The sequence below is a fragment of the Ascaphus truei genome, unplaced genomic scaffold (assembly GCF_040206685.1).
Source record: "Ascaphus truei isolate aAscTru1 unplaced genomic scaffold, aAscTru1.hap1 HAP1_SCAFFOLD_564, whole genome shotgun sequence".
In the NCBI taxonomy this organism is placed as follows: Eukaryota; Metazoa; Chordata; class Amphibia; order Anura; family Ascaphidae; genus Ascaphus; species Ascaphus truei.
The window spans coordinates 175,001-193,990 of NW_027456896.1; the positions used below are offsets into that span (position 1 = coordinate 175,001).

Here is an 18,990-nt window from a genome sequence, read left to right on the forward strand (position 1 = left end):
GTGGAGGAGAGGAGTTGTGCCCAATCATCCTGGAAATCGGATATAAAACATCTCAGGTACTTCTCTAGGGATTGATTGATTCTCTCCATTTGTCCATTGGACTGAGGATGACAGGCGGAAGAGAAAGAAGAAGAGATGCCCAATCTCTTCGTGAAAGCTCTCCAAAATTTGGATACGAACTGAGAACCTCTGTCAGAAACAATAGACGAAGGGATCCCATGAATCCGGAAAATCTGCTCCGTGAAGATATCAGCATTTAATCCTTTAAGTGGAATGAAATGGGACATCTTCGAGAACCTGTCCACGACCACCAAGATAGTGTTCATTCTTCTTGACCTGGGCAACTCCACGATGAAGTCCATAGAAATGTGGGACCAGGGGCGGTCAGGAACTGGAAGGGGTAACAGAAAACCCTGAGACTTTTGACGGAGAGTCTTGCTTTGAGCGCACGTGGGGCATGCGCGGGTAAACTCCAGAATATCTTGAGACATCCTTGGCCACCAGAAATTCCGACGAATGAGATCAGTAGTCTTCTTAAAACCTGGATGACCTGCAGATTTAGAGGAGTGACCCCAAGACATGACCTCTGGAACAAATTTGGATGGTACAAAGAGTTTGTTGTCGGGAACGACCAAGTCCTTGGGAATGCGTCTCTGGGAGTGCAAAATCTTGTCAAGATTCTTGAAAGAAGACGTGGCGAGAATCCTCTCATGTGGAAGGATAGTCTCCAAAGATTCCCCTCTCTTCAGAAGAATGTATTCGGGAGAGTGCGTCTGCCTTTACGTTCTTGGTCCCGGGGATATAGGAAAGGTGAAAATCGAATCGAGAAAAAAAAAGAGCCCAACGAGCCTGTCGTGGACCATGGCGTCGAGCGTTCTCTATGTAAAGAAGGTTCTTGTGGTCCGTGAGAATAGTAAACGGCTCTTTCGAGCCCTCCAGCAGGTGTCTCCACTCTTGAAGAGCCATCTTCACGGCCAGAAGTTCCCTGTTACCCACGTCATAGTTCCTCTCGGCAGACGAGAATTTCTTGGAAAAATATGCACAGGGATGTAACTTATCTTGGGGCGTGGATCTCTGGGAAAGAACGGCACCAGCGCCGCAATCAGAAGCGTCGACCTCCAGGACGAAGGGAAGTTCGATGCTGGGATGACGGAGAATAGGTGCGGATATAAAGGCTTCCTTGAGTGTCTTGAAGGCGGAGATGGCCTCGGATGACCAAGCAGAAGGATCAGCTCCTTTTTTGGTGAGCGCAGTGAGGGGTGCCACAATGGTGGAAAAACTCAGTATAAACTTACGATAGTAATTAGCGAACCCTAAAAACGTTCTATGGCCTTGAGAGAGTTGGGTCTTGGCCATTCAGTGACTGCTTGAAGTTTACCGGAGTCCATCATAAACTCCTCATCGGAAATGATATACCCCAGGAACGGAGTAGAGGTCTGATGAAAGGTGCACTTCTCCAGTTTGGCGTACAAATGGTGTTCACGGAGACGGGAAAGGACGTAGGAGGTGTGGCGTATATGGTCCTGGAGATCTTTGGAAAAAATCAGGATATCATCCAAGTATACAATAACAAAAATATTGAGTACCTTACGAAAGACGTCGTTGATGAAATCCTGGAAGACAGCGGGAGCATTACATAAGCCGAAAGTCATTACCAGATATTCGTAGTGTCCACTACGCGTGTTGAAGGCCGTCTTCCATTCATCCCCCTTCCTGATGCGCACCAGGTTATAGGCACCACGTAGATCTAACTTGGAAAAAATCTTGGCCCCCTGTAATTTATCGAACAGTTCGGTAATAAGGGGAAGGGGGTAACGATTTTTATAATTATGTGGTTTAAACCCCTGTAGTCGATGCAAGGCCTCAACGACCCGTCCTTTTTCTTGACGAAGAAAAACCCAGGCCCTGCTGGGGAATTGGAGTGACGAATAAAGCCTACCCCAGTCAGTCACCCACCCCAGTCAGTCACCCACCCCAGTCAGTTACTCTCCCACCAAGTCACTCACACACCCAGTCACTCAGTAACCCACTCACCCAGTCTGTCAGTAACCCAGTCAGTCACTCACTCACCCAGTCAGTCACCCACTCACCCAGTAAGTCACCCACTCACTCAGTCAGTCACCCACTCAGTCAGTCAGTCACTCACCCTGTCACTCAGTCAGTCACTCACCCAGTCCCCCACTCTCTCTCTCCCCCACACTCTCCCTCTCTCTCCCCCACACTCTCTCTCCCCTACACTCTCTCTCTCTCTCCCCCACACTCTCTCTCTCTCTCCCCCACACACTCTCTCTCTCTCTCTCTCTCCCACACTCTCTCTCTATCTCTCTCCCGCACGGGGGCGGGACTAGGTGGCGAGTAGATTTTTTGGTTGGGCGAGTAGATTTTTGGGTGATTTGTCGAACACTGTATATATATATATATATATATATATATATATATATATATATATATATATATTGTGACAGAGTCACTGACTCAGTAGGCTGTGACAGTGAATGGAGAGATGCTGTAGCCAGATCACTGAGTGTTAATCTCCTCAGACAGAGAAAGCACAGCTGCAGCCTAATTAAACAGGGGTTGAACTATCAGTGAAACAAGTGCTTTAAAAAGCAAGAAGTTGCTCACACAAGGTGAGCTTGTTTTTCCACAGGAAGGTGGAGAGAACTCTCCCAGCTTGGAAGCCGTAGCAGCTGTTGCTGCTCTGGTCCCCCAGTGCTGCGAGGAGCTAGGCTGCTGGGACCACCTGGGACCCACAACCCAGGATAAAGATACAGATTGCTGCGAGGCTGGACACAGCCTGCTCCCTGGAACCGTGTTCCTGTTTGCTGTTGGAGCTGCAAAATAGATAAGACTTTATTCTTATTATGCTTATTGGTTATCGTTTGTGTAGCATGTTTTGGGCATGACCAGATTAGCTGGCTGTCCTGTTAATAAGGGCTCAAGAAGTGAGTTAGTGTCCCTAACGGGACTAGGCTTTAATTTGCAAGAAAGTAGTTTCTTAAAGGGACAGTGCACCCGTACTTATTTTGGTTGTGGCTAATAAACCACTAGTGTTTAAAGTTTCCCATCGTGCCAAGCGTCTTACTGACCCCGCCGCGAGGCCGTCCTGTCAGAAGTGGGATGCTACGCCTCTGGGGGTCAGTAGATGAAGATGTGTTGAGACACTGAACTCAAGCGGGAAAAAAAAAATGATTTTTGCTGAAGCATGGAAGTTACTGCTAGCAAGCGCTGAGTGTAAATTTTGCCCCGTCGGGTATGAAAGGATTGCTGTGTAAAGCTAATGCCTTTTGCTGAAGTGAGTGAATTTGCAGCTAGCAAGTGCTGTGAGCAAAGGTTGCCCTGTCTGGTAAAAAAAGAAAGTGAAAATGAATTTTTGCAAAGAAGTTGCCCTAAGAAGAACCCAGAAGGTTCAAATATTGTAAAGCAAGAACAACTTACGTGTGTTGTGCAAAGTCTGCCTCGTCGGGTGTGAAAAAAAATAAACGGGGTTTTAAAATGGCCACCGTCATTTGTCAGTTTTGCAATGTACATAACCATACAAAACAGTGTCCCTTCAGGCCATATGATGATTATGATGACGACGCATATGTGGCCCCGAGAAGAGAGACGAACCCGCAGATGGAAGCTGCAAAAGTGTCCAGTGTGTGTGTGCCCAGTACCACTGATGTCTCTGGAACTAATAAAACAAAGAGAAAGAAGAAAAATAAAAATATTTCTCAAGTCACAGAGGAAGTGACCGAACCACTTGAGCCTGCGATATCAGGACAACAGGCATCAGCAAGCCACCGAGATGTGCAAAACTTCATCAAAGACTTAGAAGTTTCTCACCAAGAAGCTAGCGCGCTCAAAACAGAGCTGGGTACTTTGAAGAAAGCCAATGAGACGGTCTTAAGGGATATAGAGACTGTGAAAATGGAGAATATAAACCTGAAAGAAGAGGTTTTAAACCTGACCGGTCAGGTCAGTGATGGGACTGAGAAGCTTCACCAAGCGCAGAAAGTGAAGGCGCAATTGGCGCAAGAAAAATTAGAGGTGCAGGAAGCACTGCAGAATGCAGAGAGGATGCAACGTGTCTCCCTGGCGCAGCACACACAAGCAGCGCACCTATGGCAGAGCCAGCTGCAAGAGCTACATGCAAGTCTGCAAGCGGCCAAGGAGAAGCAGCAAGTGCTACAGGAACGGCTGAGTACCCAGTATGTCCCCACAGAACAGCATGAGGAGCTGAGGGCCACGCTGTACGCCACAAGAGCATCGCTGGGGGCGGAGCTTGAAAGCCAGGTGATTCTGTGTGAGAGGGAGCGCGAAAAGGTCCAGAGACTGGAGCAAGAGCTGGAGAAGCAGAGAGGCAACTCCATCTCCATGAGTCAGTATGCCAAGGAGAAAGAAGCCTGGAAAACAGAAGCAACGGCGATACTGGCGACAAAAACTACAGAGCTCCAAAAGATGAAGGCGGCGCTGACGCAAGCCCAGAGCAAGCACCGGGAAGAGGTGAAGGCCCTGAGAGGGGATTTGCAGGATCAAATTGAAGAGCTGCAGACGCAGATTGCTGAGCGCAAAATACAACTCGCCGAGAGGGAGGAGGTGACCGTCCGTCAGGTGGCTTGCCTGACATTGCGCTATGAAATCGAGATGGCTGATACCCTAACAGCCTGCAGCAGACACACAGCTCTCACCGTCAGCCTGCAGACATCCACCCACGCTGCACACACTGCGCCCAGCACATGCATGCAGCACACACACACAGCTGCATTCGTACACAGCCACCTGAATCCCCGCAGCAAATCCACTGCACACACTCTGTGTCTATTTGCCAGTGCGCACAGCACTACCCGCTGTGGCACTGCCAAACCTGCACCTACACACCTAAGGGTGACCTTCCTTATCTAGGGCCGTCCCTCTTCAGTTACCCCCTGCCCTTACCGGGAATTGGGGCCTGCCTGGGGACCTAAGGAGAACCCTTACCTGGTGCAGGAGCCACGCGCTCCCTACACCCTTCCTACTCCTTCCTTCTCCTCTGCCTGAGCAAAGCCCGGGAAAATGTATCTATTTTCCCGGGCTGAGCTTCCTCCAGCCCTATTGGCCGCAATGGAGCACCTGATCTCTGTCTCCCTATGCCTGCCCTCGCGCGATCTCTCCCTAGCTCTGGGGATCCTACCTGCGCATGCGCGACCTGTCTGGAGCCTTCCCTGCGCTTGCCGCCTACTGCGCATGCGCGAGCTAACGCGCAATGGCGGCGCCCTCTCCTTTACAAGCCGGGCCGGTGGCAACGCGATCGCGGCCCTAGCGACGGCCCGATCGCGTCCCCGGCAACCGGCCTGCACCACAATACCTCGCGCTGCTCCCTGCACTGGCCCCCACCCTCGCGAAGTGCCGGTGGGTCCGTCGCAGCCTCCGGTGGCACCGGCTACCACACGGCACTCGCGGAGGGGGGCCAGAAAGTGTAAATTTACCTCCGGGCGATATTCTCCCCCTCGCAGAATCCCAACGACCTCGCTTGGGTAGCAACCATGCAACAGAGGATTATATAATGGAAAATGCATTGTAACTGTTACTTCACATACATTAGGCATTTGTTCACTGGTACCCAACATACCCGCATGGATACCCGAGGCCAGCTGAGTCTCAGAGTGGAGTGCCCCTAACTGATTGGGTGAGGGTATCCCACCTTGACTCCTGTGAGTCTTTTGGAGCTCAAGACCAGTCCCTTGCACCAGCCCACCTTCTCCCCCTTGCCGGATCCTCCGGTCTCGTCTCACGGGAGACAGGGAGGCTCAGTCTCTTGCCTCGGTCCACCACATGGCGAACATAGCGCTCCATCGCGCACCTGGGAGAGGCCACAACTACCAGAGCGGTCTCAACACAGTCTTTGTCAGCTCCAGCAATCCCTTTAACGGTGACACCATCGTTGGGCAGCACAACCTCTTCGTGCAGGCCCGGGTCTCGGGAAGGCCGAGCTTGGAGACTCCTCGTGCAGGAGTATGTGTCGCTCCGGTCCGCTACACCGGATACCTTGATGAGGTCGAGTTCGTTCCATCATCTGCAGAGATCTTCTGGGGGAGACACCTCCACCAGGACGCGATGACGGGGTGAGCCCATCGCCCGGGTGACCCTACCTTTGGAGTCACCAGGCTCCACGATCACCGGGGAGCTCACACCCGACACCCCTGTGGCAGTCAACTTACCCCTATCGTTGTCGGCAGGTACTGATCCCAAGCCTGGGACCGCTGGTACCTCGGTGGTAGGCCGGACTGGCCGTTGCAGGTCACACGGGCCCACATCATGGTCTGCATCAGTTGAGGTGGTTGGCTCAGTGACCTCACTGGAGTGGTCCGCCGGCAGGCGCATCACCACGCTCGGTTGGTCGCTAGAATCACCACACATGGGCGGGGGTACAAACACCTTACCCTGGGCCTCCGGGATCTGTGGTTCTGGCATCGGTGGTTCCTGCTCGGGAACCGGGTCTGGAACCGACATCTGGGGTTCCGACATCTGGAGCTCCGCCTTCAGCGGCTCCGGTTCAGCGTCTGGAAAGTCCATTTGGGCACACGGCCCCTCCTCTTCTTTCTCTGCTGGTTCCGCCGCCTGGGGTAGGATAGGCTTTAGGAACCAGGCCCCGCAACACTCACATTGAGGCTCCCACGCCAGTGCCTCCCTCCGGGAACAGCCACATTTGAGGCCAAAACACTGGGTAAACGTTTCTCCGTCCACCTCAGTTGACCTGAAACCTAGCTGTAACTGGGATGGTTCGACTCCCTCTTTAAGGGCTTCACTCAGGCAGGGGCTCATTAGCACCGTGACCTCTATTCCTGGCAATTTCCAGGGCTCATACACATCAGGGTGTAACCCCTGGCAGTCTCTCTCATCCTCGGGGAGGGAACACTCCATTTCTGCAACAGTGTCCTCTGCCGCTGGCGGTTTGGGTTGCAGGAACTGCGCCGCACAGTCAGGACACTTAGGCCCTTGGGTCAGCTCCCCAACGGCACACTCACATTCATTCAGACGGCCGTACAGGCATTCTTCCCCGTCTACCACGGTCATCGTGAGGGCAACTGGTGACTCAGATGCTCCGTCCATCCAGCCACCCATCACCTTCCATTCTTTTAACGCACACGGGCACACCACCATTGGCAAGACTAAATGGGGGGCCCGTACGATTCTATACAGCCAAGGGTGCTTTTCTCGGCATCTCTTGCTTTCCTTAGGGGGAACAGAAATGGCTGATTTCTGCTCACGACACTCCCTCCCCCTGGTGGACTCTAGAGGAGGAGCAGCACAGTCTTTTGGGGAATGTTGCGAACTCGGTACTGAGTCACTCACAGTGTGGGGGCGGGGCTCTGGTTTTCCCGCCAGTCCTGGGCAGGGGTTTGCAACATTCTTCTGTGCAGGCTGGCAGTCAGCCGCACACGTGCCATGGTGATTTGGCGGGAGTCGCCATTTTGGGTGGGGCTCACTGTCAATGTCAATAGGGCTCTCGGTGCAGGCAGATACTGCCAAGTCAGGGTAGATAAAGGGGCACCCATCGGTCGGACCCCCGGGCAAATTTAAGAATTTAGGGCCATCTTCCTCGCTTAGGGTCTGGCCTGCATATATCAGGACAGTACTCCATTGCACGGTGTCATCATACCTTCGCCCTCTGACCCACGTACCCGCCAGTCCAGGGAGCTTCCGAACCTGCGCCTGGACATCTAACAAGGGCACGCCAGCCGGGACTGCCCCCACGGCAACCACGCGGTTAGGAGTCACGTTCACTTTCAAGGCCCATGCGTAGACCTCCTGCTTTGAGAGCACCCACATGGTGGAACAAAAATAGGACACAATTTAGAAAAAAAACATACAGGGCACCCCAGGTCTGATATCTCAGCAGCGCCTCCAAATGTAGCCTTTTTTGTGAACCGGCCTGACCCACCCAATCTCACATTGGCCCCTGTGGTCTAACCGGTCCCTTTCCTTGCGGCACACCTCTTCTAAGGGACTACTGGTAACTGTATAACACCTGTGGCTCAAGGAGATCTGAGCCTCCGCTAGCTGAGAGCCTGGGGAAACCCTTACCATTTACCTGGTGCAGCGCCTCCACTTACCCAGGATCCCCGTTATGAAAGATAGCCCTGGGTAAGAAATACAATAACACACGTATACGATAAAACAATAACTAACACTTTACTTGAGAACATATAACACATTACATAACATCATGCTCTATCCGCATCACCTTAACCATATCACCTCAGCCCAATGTCTGGTGTTCACACCCAGTGTCCTGTGATCCCCCACACCCAATGTCCCGTACTCCTACGGAGGTCGTGGGTGACTGCGCAGTCACTAAATTATCTATTAGGCCTGTTGGTGCACATGTGTAGAAATACCTTCCGAGCACTCCGATGCTCGGGCCTGCTACACTCTTCTAAAAGGGTCAGACGTGCGAAGCCTCCATCTGATCCTATCCAGGTACTTCTCCAGGACCCCAACGAGGGTCCCACCGCTTCACGGGAACACAACCGTCTCTCGGTAACACACCGTCTCACGGGAACAGCAACCGCCGCTATCCCTATCTATCCCTAACGTGACAGGAACCCTAACCTAGGGCCTGTCCCTGATGAACCGCAACCTGGGGTGGCTTGGGGAAAACTCCTAGGGCCTGCGGAGTAATAACCTGCCCCCTCCCCTAGCTACCCAGTCCTATCTGTAACTACTAACTACTTGCTACTCCTAACAGCCTGCAGCAGACACACAGCTCTCACCGTCAGCCTGCAGACATCCACCCACGCTGCACTCACTGCGCCCAGCACATGCAGCAACACACACACACAGCTGCATTCGTACACAGCCACCTGAATCCCCGCAGCAAATCCACTGCACACACTCTGTGCCTATTTGCCAGTGCGCACAGCACTACCCGCTGTGGCACTGCCAAACCTGCACCTACACACCTAAGGGTGACCTTCCCTATCTAGGGCCGTCCCTCTTCAGTTACCCCCTGCCCTTACCGGGAATTGGGACCTGCCTGGGGACCTAAGGAGAACCCTTACCTGGTGCAGGAGCCACGCGCTCCCTACACCCTTCCTACTCCTTCCTTCTCCTCTGCCTGACTGCCTGAGCAAAGCCCGGGAAAATGTATCTATTTTCCCGGGCTGAGCTTCCTCCAGCCCTATTGGCCGCAATGGAGCACCGGATCTCTGTCTCCCTATGCCTGCCCTCGCGCGATCTCTCCCTAGCTCTGGGGATCCTACCTGCGCATGCGCGACCTGTCTGGAGCCTTCCCTGCGCTTGCCGCCTACTGCGCATGCGCGAGCTAACGCGCAATGGCGGCGCCCTCTCCTTTACAAGCCGGGCCGGTGGCAACGCGATCGCGGCCCTAGCGACGGCCCGATCGCGTCCCCGGCAACCGGCCTGCACCGCAATACCTCGCGCTGCTCCCTGCACTGGCCCCCACCCTCGCGAAGTGCCGGCGGGTCCGTCGCAGCCTCCGGCGGCACCCGCTACCACACGGCACTCGCGGAGGGGGCCAGAAAGTGTAAATTTACCTCGGGGCTACATATATATATATATCTACATATATGTGTGCATGGCCCCTATATATATATATATATATATACACACACACACACACACACACATACAGACAAACCCCGTAATAATGCGATCCGTTAAAACGCGAGTCCGCTATTTATGGGTTTTTCCGGGCTATGGGTTTACCTGGTAAATCTCCGGGCGGCAACGCGGCCCCATTTGACGTCACGCAGCCATGTTGATGGGATTTGCAGGGGGTGATGCCGGGAGGAAGCTGGGAGGAAGCCGGGAGGAAGCCGGGAGGAAGCCGGGAGGAAGCCGGGAGGAGCCGGAAGACGCCACCGCCGAAGCTAGGATAAATAAACCTGTATAAAGAAGATAAATGTAACAGATGTTATCTCCGGGTTAGCCTTCAATAGAAGGTGTCAACCTCGGGCCCTAATGCAGCATCTGATGCTCTTTAACCACTGCACATATTTAGTAACACACTGATACACACACATCATGGGCAGCTGGGATTTGGGCGGGATGTCACTGTGTTCTACAGGTGTTTGCACAGGAATAGCCCCCTCTCTCCATCCCTTATTATGATTGGCCCTAGGATTAGGGGGGAGGGCTCAGTGCAGAGGAAACAATTGACAATCCCACCCATTTAAAGGCCATCAACAAATTTTTTGCTTTTAGCCCGTTTACATTTGGTAAAGTATCAACGTTCTTTACAGAGATTGTCTTTGGATAACTACGTGGGTTTGCACCTTTTAAATGACATCATCAATTTAAAGAAACAAGATACCGTGGGGCAGCGCCAGGAATTCTGGGACCGTTTCCTCTGTGCATAATGGCCCCCCCTCCCCTCCATCTCCCCATCTGCCTCATTAAGGGGATTATTCCAAATGCTCCGCTCACGTGAATGGGAGTTTTCGGACACTGCTTCAGAGCGGATTTAACCCTGTGCGTGCCCCAGGACATAGTGACTACGTGTGTGCGTGTTGTTTTTCCGGGTTAGATCACTTCCTGTGTTCCCATGGAGCGCCCGACGCGATCTAACCAGTGAGGAAATGGAGGAGGATCGCTCTTCATCTGTTTCCTCCAAAATGGCCACTGTGATCACATGACCACACTGTGCCGTAGCGGCGGTGGCACTCAAAGGGTTAATAAGTCCCTTAAACTCCAAAAACATAACAGCAAATTCCCCAGAACACACAGTATGCAGGGATTTTATTAGGGGCTGGTTATATCCCAATGCTCTATAAGCAGCTCACATCCCCTATAATGGCCCTTCTAATAGCCCCATAGCCCTGTTCTTCCTCATGAACCCTGGCACTATTTTGTGAAGCTGCTGTATATTAGGATTTACCAAACAGATAACATGCGCCGGCAACCGCGGTTACCCAGAATTCCCCAGGTGCTGTGACGTTTGCAGACTCGATTTTATCAGTTTACAGCAACATTTCCACCTTGTAATTTTTCCCAAATAAAGCGATTCTCTGGCTGCTATACGTTACGTTGTGCTTATATATGTTAATTACGTCCATTCATGGCCAGGTAATGTCCTGCCCTTCTGGGATTATTACTATTATAATCTCACATTCTTTCTATTTGTTATCATTTAAACAACAACATGTCTCTCGTGCAGCACCTCCTCCTTATCCTCTAATGGGGAGAGAGAGGGGATGGGGGAGAGAAGGAGGAGGGGGGAGGAAAGCAGGGGGAGAAAGAGAGAAGGTGGGAGGAGAAATTGGGGGGGGGGGTGGAGAGAGGAGGGGAGAGAGAGGTGATGGGGGAGAGAAAGAGGAGGGGGGAGGAAAGCAGGGGGAGAAAGGGAGAAGGTGAGAGGAGAAATTGGGGGGGGGGGGTGGAGAGAGGAGGGGAGAGAGAGGGGTGGGGGGGGGGGGAAAGGAGCCCACTGCCTACCTGCTCCCCTGGAGGATTACGGGGGCCTGCAGAGCTGCCCAGAGAGGTGCCTGTCAGGGAAGCCTCCCTCTTCAGACAGGCAGCTCTAAAGACAGCCTCCAGCAGGCCCCCTCTGTAGCACCTTCCATGAGGCCCCCTCTGCACCAGGACTGGAGTCCCAGCTGTCGCCCCCTGGTGGAGGCCCGGGCTGTGGGCGCAGGCGCTAGTGTGATATGAAATGTCTGTGACGTGTGATCATATTTATATATACTTTCTTACTGTAATCCCAGTGAGTTAGGCTGTCATTATATGTGTATATACGTAAATACATGCACAGACATATGCACCCAATGAGGGTTATTCATTATACTGCAATAGTGCCGATTAGGTCACTATCACACAAAGACTTAAGATTTTTTCCTTGCCACAGTGTCCTGATCGGAACTAGCACAGTTTAAGGACATGGCCTCAATGACACATGCGCAGATTCATCAAGCACCGGTACAGGGTCAGCACACCCGATCCATTAACTCCTATTCAAGTCAAAGAGAATTAACACCAGACTGGGTGCGCTGACCCTGTACCGGCGCTGGGTGCATCTGCCCCATTGTGATTATAGGTCTATGTATGTATCTGTGTGTGCGCTTGTGTCATTGGGGCTGTGTCCTTAACTGCGATATGATACAAGAAGGGGCAGACATTTTTGTTTGGCAAGGGTGTATTTTATTTATATAATGCCAGCAATGTACGTAGTGCTTTACACATGTAACAATATAATACAGGGGATTATAACACAATACGGGAAACATACATAAGATCAGACACTGGGGATGAAGCCCCAGACCCTGACGCGGCCGACAGATCGCTCATTGGGGCTTAGGGTCGAGGGCGACTATTCCTAATGTCTGATCTTATGTTTAATGCTGTGCAAGATAAAAATATACATACATTCCCAAATATAAACAGTATACCTCTATATCTGTGAGACACGTTTCTGAATGTCTCACCGCTATATCATCCTGGATGGCCCTCCGCCGACTTAAACTTAACATGGCAAGAACAGAGCTCCTCATACTTCCTCCCAAACCTGGCCCTACTACCTCCTTCCGCATTACTGTTGGAAGTACTATCATTCACCCAGTAGCCCAAGCACGCTGCCTAGGGGTCTCTCTCATTCTCCTCTCACATTCAAAACGTTTCTAAAACCTGTCGCTTTTTCCTCCGCAATATAACAAAGATACGCCCTTTCCTCTGTTGCTCAACTGCTAAAACTCTGACACAGGCCCTCATTCTCTCACGTCTCGATTACTGTAACCTCCCGCTGTCCGGCCTTCCTGCCTCTCCCCTGTCTCCCGCATAATCTATCCTAAACACTGCTGCCAGAATCACTCTACTCTTTTTTTTTTTATAACTTCAATTGTATTTGTTTTTTAGAGTCAAAACTGTGACATTGGCTTAACAAACATTCAGGCATTGTATCATGGCAATATCATACAGGTGTCCAGATTAACAATTGCTCCAAATGATATCTCATCTAGAAGGTATATGAAAGTAAAATTGAATTACTATAAATGCAAAGAACCACTAACCAACTAAGAACAGAAGACAAATGAAGTAACGTGGGAAAAAGGGGGAGGGAAGGGGATGGGTGAGTGTCCTGGTCTGCTCCCCCGCAGGAGATGCCCTCACTTGAGAATCAATCCCTTATAAACCTCGCTGATGCAGGGGATGGGACTGCTGTGGCCTGGTTATGCCTCTAGCTATCCTCAACAGGCTCTCTGCATAATACCGCCGCTTTAGGCTGTGATAATACTCACAAGAGAACGCATCTGGAACTATTAATGCCAAATCGTACTTACCTCAACCCCGGGGATATCTGTCTGGGCCAGCCAAGGCATCCAGACTTTTAGGAAATGTTTGCCAGTGTCATTAACCAGACTTGTTAACTTTTCCATCTGGCAGACAAACCAAATTCTGTTCTGAATCTTTGGGATAGATGGAATTTCCGGTTGTTTCCATAGTGCTGCGATCTCGCATCTTGTTGCTGTTGCAAAGTGTGCAATCAGTTTATAACCTGCTTTGGATAAACCCGGCAATGGTCTGTTCAATAAGAACAACCAAGGGTCCGGGGGAATTGTGAGGTCAAAAATCCTCTTGATCCAATTTCTAATTTCCTCCCATATAGGGGAGATCCGAGGGCAGGACCACAGCATATGTAACAGATTCGCAGCTTCTCCGCATTGTCTAGGGCACGAGATAATTTAATTGGGGTTAGATGCCACCTCATCAGGACTTTATATGCGTTCTCCTTTAATGTAGTGCAAATCGATGTTTTGGTCACCGCCATAACTATTGCCGTCCAAGTTTTCCCCTCTAGCTCTTCCCCTAAGGTCTCGGCCATGTTTAGTGCTTACTTGCTGACGCGCGCTCCCACACAGCACTGAGCCCCTACAGCCGCAATTAGAGCGGCTTTAGTAGGGGCTCACCTACGCAGGCGCGCGGAAGCGTAGGACGTGGGGGAATTTAAAATTCCCCCGCTTGCCGGCGCGACAGGCCGGTCACGTGAGCTGTTCGCCCAATCAGGGCGAACCAGCTCCGTGACGTCACTGGCCCGCACCCGGCCAGTAATGCGCCCGCCCCCAGCCCGCCCCCTGACGGCCCACTGACAGCGCGTGCGGTAAGCAACCGCAAGGCCAGGGAAAGCACCCGCTTTCCCTGCGCCTCAGCACGTCAGCAGGGAGCCTGGCCGAGGCCTAAGTCTGCCTCCCATTGCTTCATGTAGTTTATCTTTGGGTGTTCTCCTGGCCCAGAACTGATCACTTCTCTGTACACCTGTGATGTGAGTCCCCGAGTGTTGTTTTTTTTTTTAACACAGAGCTTCTCAAAAGTACTCAAGGTGGAGTGGGGGGCTAATTTGTTATAAAATGCTCTCATCTGGAGGTATCTAAAGAATTCTTAGTGGGGGACAATTTTGTCTGATCTAATTTGGTCGAATGATTTAATACCCTTTCTACTCTCCAGATCTCTAAATCTATTAAAGCCATTTTGTTTCCAAATAGAGAAGTCGCTACTATTCAAACCTGGAGCAAAGTCCGGGTTGCCCCAGAAAGGGGTCATCATTTGGTTAAAGCACAGTTACAAATACATGCTTCCCAAACAGACAAGGAGCTGGTCATTGAGGAAAGAGGCGTATTAGCTGACCTGAGCGCTGTTTTAGGTAGCCTAATGAGATTACTCAGCTCTAATGGGGAGCAGAATTCACTCTCCAGAGCCACCCATCTTTTCAATGCTGGGTCACACTGTCACTGTATAATTTGGCATAATTGTGCTGCCTTATAATAGGACAACAGGCAAGTTACCGCTAGACCCCCCGTTAGGGGAGTTTTCTTTAGAATTGATCTATTTACTCTCGGCTTCTTACCTCCCCAGATAAATGCAGAGATTGCAGACTGAAGTGAGAGCATTTCCTTCAGTCTCAGTGGCACCGGTAATGTCTGAAATAGATACAGAAAGCGAGGGGGGAGATTCATTTTGACACTATAAATCTTTCCTAGCCAGGAGATCCTGTATGTTGCCCATTTTCTCAGGTCTTCTTTTAATGTCCGGATAAGTTTGGGTAATTTGCATCATAAATATTTCTATAATCTTTGGTAATGTAAACCCCTAAATATTTGATGTTTTTGCTTTGCCAATTGAAATTAAAATTAAGCCCGATTAGTTTTTCAATATCTTTTGGGAGGTTAATATTTAAAGTTTCAGATTTGGCTTGGTTAATCTTAAAGCCAGAGATTTTATAAAATTTCCCTAGCAAGTCAAACAAGTTCGGCAAGGAGGTAAGAGGTTTTGATATTGACAGGAAAATATAATCTGCATACAGGGCCACTTTGTGGATATGGGAGTGAACTGCTATGCCCGAAATATCCAGGTTATCACGGATCTGTGCCGCCAGGGGCTCCATGCACAGGGCGAACAGGAGGGGCGAAAGTGGGCAGCCCTGTCTCGTGCCGTTCTTAATTTGGAAGGGGTCTGATGGGAAACCCTAATAGATTACTGTAGCCGCCGGGCTCGAGTATAATGATAAGATTGCGTTCCCAACCCTTTCCCCGAAACCAAAAGCTCCAAGCGTGTCTTTTAAGTATGGCCAGTCAATCCTGTCAAAGGCTTTTTCTGCGTCTAGGCTCAACATCATTACCTGTATCTTTTTTGCATTGGCTATTTCAATCAGATCAATGATTCATCGTGTGTTGTCTGCAGCTTGTCGATCCTTAATAAATCTGACTAGATTTGGATGTATGTGCCTAGGCAGGATGTGGCTTAATCTGTAGGCCAATAGCTTAGCATAAATTTTGATATCTGTGTTAATTAAAGAAATTGGTCTATAACGTTTACAATCTTGTGGATCTTTACCTGGTGGACGCCTGGATAGGGTGACCAGATTTTCAAAATGAAAAACCGGGAGACAATAAAAAATTATTTATAAAACAAATTACATCACGTGACGCACCCCGTTGCCATGACAACGGTGACATGTTCCATTACAATGTGGCATCACGTGATGCCTTGGCACCATAATGCGTCCCGTTGGTGGGGGCTACAGTGTGTGTCTGTGTGTATAGGAGGTGGGCCCTGCAGTGTGTGTGTGTGTATGTAAATAATGAAGACATTAATCAAAATTAAAATAATTAACAAATTAAAATGAAATAAATAATTAATTGACAAATTAAAATTAAATAAAAATTTTAAGGAATTAATTAAAATTAAGACTTTTAAAAATGTGACCTTCCTGACATTACACTTTGCAAAATAGGGTCTCTTGCTCTCCTTGTGGCAGTCAGTGACATCACTGCCATGCAGGGCCGCAGACAGCTTTCCTGGGGCCCAGGAAGAACGTTTTCACCAGGGCCCTACCCACATTTTGGCGGCCTTGCGAGAACCCCCCCCTTCTCACACACCTCCTCACTCTCACCCCACCTCACACTCCCCAGTCACCCATTCCTTCCCCCCCTCTCACCCATTCCTTCCCCCCCCTCTCATCCATTCCTTTCCCCCCTCTCTTACAACCCCACCCCATGTATTTTTCTCCCCTCCCCACACTCAACCTCCCTCCCCAATATATGTGCACACACAGTGACACACACACACACAGTGACACACACACAGTGACAAACACACACAGCCCCCCCTCCTCATACTTCCCACTCCTCTCCTCATACCTGCCCCCTCATACTTCCCCCTCTCCTTATAGCTCCCCTTCTTCTCCTCCCCTCATACCTCCCCATATACCTCCTCTCCTCATACATCTCCCTCCCCATCCTTTCCTCATACCTACCCTCTTCCCCCTCCTTATATCTCCCTTCCTCATACCTTCCCCATCCCTCCTCATACCTTCCCCATCCCTCCTCATACCTGCCCCATCCCTCCTCATAACTTACCAATCCCTCTCCATACCTGCCCCATCCCTCCTCATACCTGCCCCTCCCCTTACCTTCCCCTCGGCTCCTCATACCTTCCCCTAGCTCCTCATATCTCCCCCTCCTCTCCTCATACATTCCCCTCCCCTCCTTATACATTCCCCTCCCCTCCTCATACCTTCCCCATCCCTCCTCATACCTGCCCCATCCCTCCTCATACCTGCCCCATCCCTCCTCATACCTTCCCCATCCCTCCTCATACCTGCCCTATCCCTCCTCATACCTTCCCCATCCCTCTCCATAACTGCCCCATCCCTCCTCATACCTGCCCCCCCTCCCCATACCTTTCCCTTGGCTCCTCATACCTTCCCCTAGCTCCTCATATCTCCCCCTCCTCTACTCATACTTTCCCCTCCCCTCCCCATACCTTCCCCCTCATACATCCCCCTCCCCTCCTCATACATTCCCCTCCCCTCCTCATACCTTCCCCACCCTCCTCCTACCTTCCCCCTCATACCTTCCCCTCCCCTGCTCATACATTCCCCTCCCCTTCCCCTCCCCTCCTCATACCTTCCCCACCCCTCCTCATACCATTCCCATCCCTCCTCATACCTTCCCCTCCTCATACCTTCCCCTCCCCTCCACATACCTTCCCCTCCCCTACACATACCTTCCCCTCCCCTCCTCATACATTCCCGCTTCCTACCTTCCCCTCCCCCTCCTCATACCTTCCCCTCCCCTCCTCATACCTTCCCCTCCCCTCCTCATAATTTCCCCTCCTCATACCTTCCCCTCAACCTACCTTCCCCTCCCCTCCTCATACCTTCCCCTCCTCATACCTTCCCCATCCCTCATACCTTCCCCATCCCTCCTCATACCTTCCCCATCCCTCCTCATACCTTCCCCATCCCTCCTCATACCTTCCCCATCCCTCCTCATACCTTTCCCTCCCCTCATCATACCTTCCCCATCCCTCTACATACCTTCCCCATCCCTCCCCTTACCTTCCACTCAGCTCCTCATATCCCCCCCTCCTTATTGCTTCCCCTCAGCTCCTCATATCTCCCCATCCTCATATCTCCCCCTCCTCATAGCTTCCCCTCAGCTCCTCATATCTCCCCCTCCTCAGACCTTCCCCTCAGCTCCTCATATCTCCCCCTCCTCAGACCTTGCCCTCAGCTCCTCATATCTCCCCTCCTCATACCTTCCCCTCAGCTCCTCCTATGACACACAGACAGACATGACACACACAGACAGACAGGAGACACACACACAGACAAGAAACACACACATAGACAGCACACACAGACAGCACAGACAGACAGCACACACAGACAGCACACACACAGACAGGATACGGACAGGACACACACACACACACCCCTTTCTCTCTCACTGAGAAGCAGCTCACTCCATCCTGCCCGGTACTAAGCCCCACCCCCGAGATCCTCTGACCTCAAACGAATCCCCTGCTTCTACTCTCTAAGCCCAGCCCCCCCCGGCATTCTAACATGAACAAAATACTACCCGGCTGCTGCATCCTCCCCCCACACACACCCCCCCCCCGCATCGTCGCCGACTCCCCCGCGCACCAGGGAGAAAAACCGGGACATGCTCAAGGATGTCTTCTCTTAACCCCCTTTGTATCTAAAGCACTCTCCCGCCTTTAACCTTTCTCATTGACTGTCCCACACCTCTGGAATACCTTTTCCCTCAATACCCGATTAGCACCCTCTCTATCCACCTTTAAGACCCACCTTAAGACACACTTGCTTAAAGAAACATATGAGTAGCAACGTGGCTAATACTATACACATGATACATAAATCTTGCCCCCCTGCAGATGCACTTAACAGAATGCCCTCCTACTGTCTGTACATCCTTCCTTCTTACTGTAGACAGACATTCACAGAGGTATGCAAGAGAGACTGATTATTGTGAAATTAAAGAAGGCTTTTTATTGCGCCTGTTTCCTCAACATCAGTAAACCATCCAAACAAGGGGTAAACAAAGCTTCTATTCATTTGGGAGTATTTCTTGTGAAACACTATGCAGTTCACAACTCCCCTAGATAAGCATGTCTCCCAGCCCCAAAACATATAGCATGAAATAAGCAGATATACGAAGTCTCTTAAGAATGAAAGTCTTATCTGTTCCTTGGAGGGAAAATCTTCTCTGT

The 18,990-nt window shown here is 50.9% G+C and overlaps 1 long non-coding RNA gene across 2 annotated transcripts in view; it reads right to left on the reverse strand.

Moving 5' to 3' along the window:
* Window positions 1-18,990, reverse strand: part of LOC142485353 (uncharacterized) — a 41,033-nt gene that overhangs the window by 7,518 nt on the left and 14,525 nt on the right. Inside the window, exons 1-2 of one of the 2 annotated variants that reach the window (XR_012798396.1) lie at window positions 11,422-11,496; window positions 9,694-9,872 (exon numbers count right to left, since the gene is read on the reverse strand). This is a non-coding gene — a long non-coding RNA (uncharacterized LOC142485353). Of the gene's footprint in view, window positions 1-9,693; window positions 9,873-11,421; window positions 11,497-18,990 lie in introns of those variants that run through there. The other variant, XR_012798397.1, reaches the window with a different exon arrangement.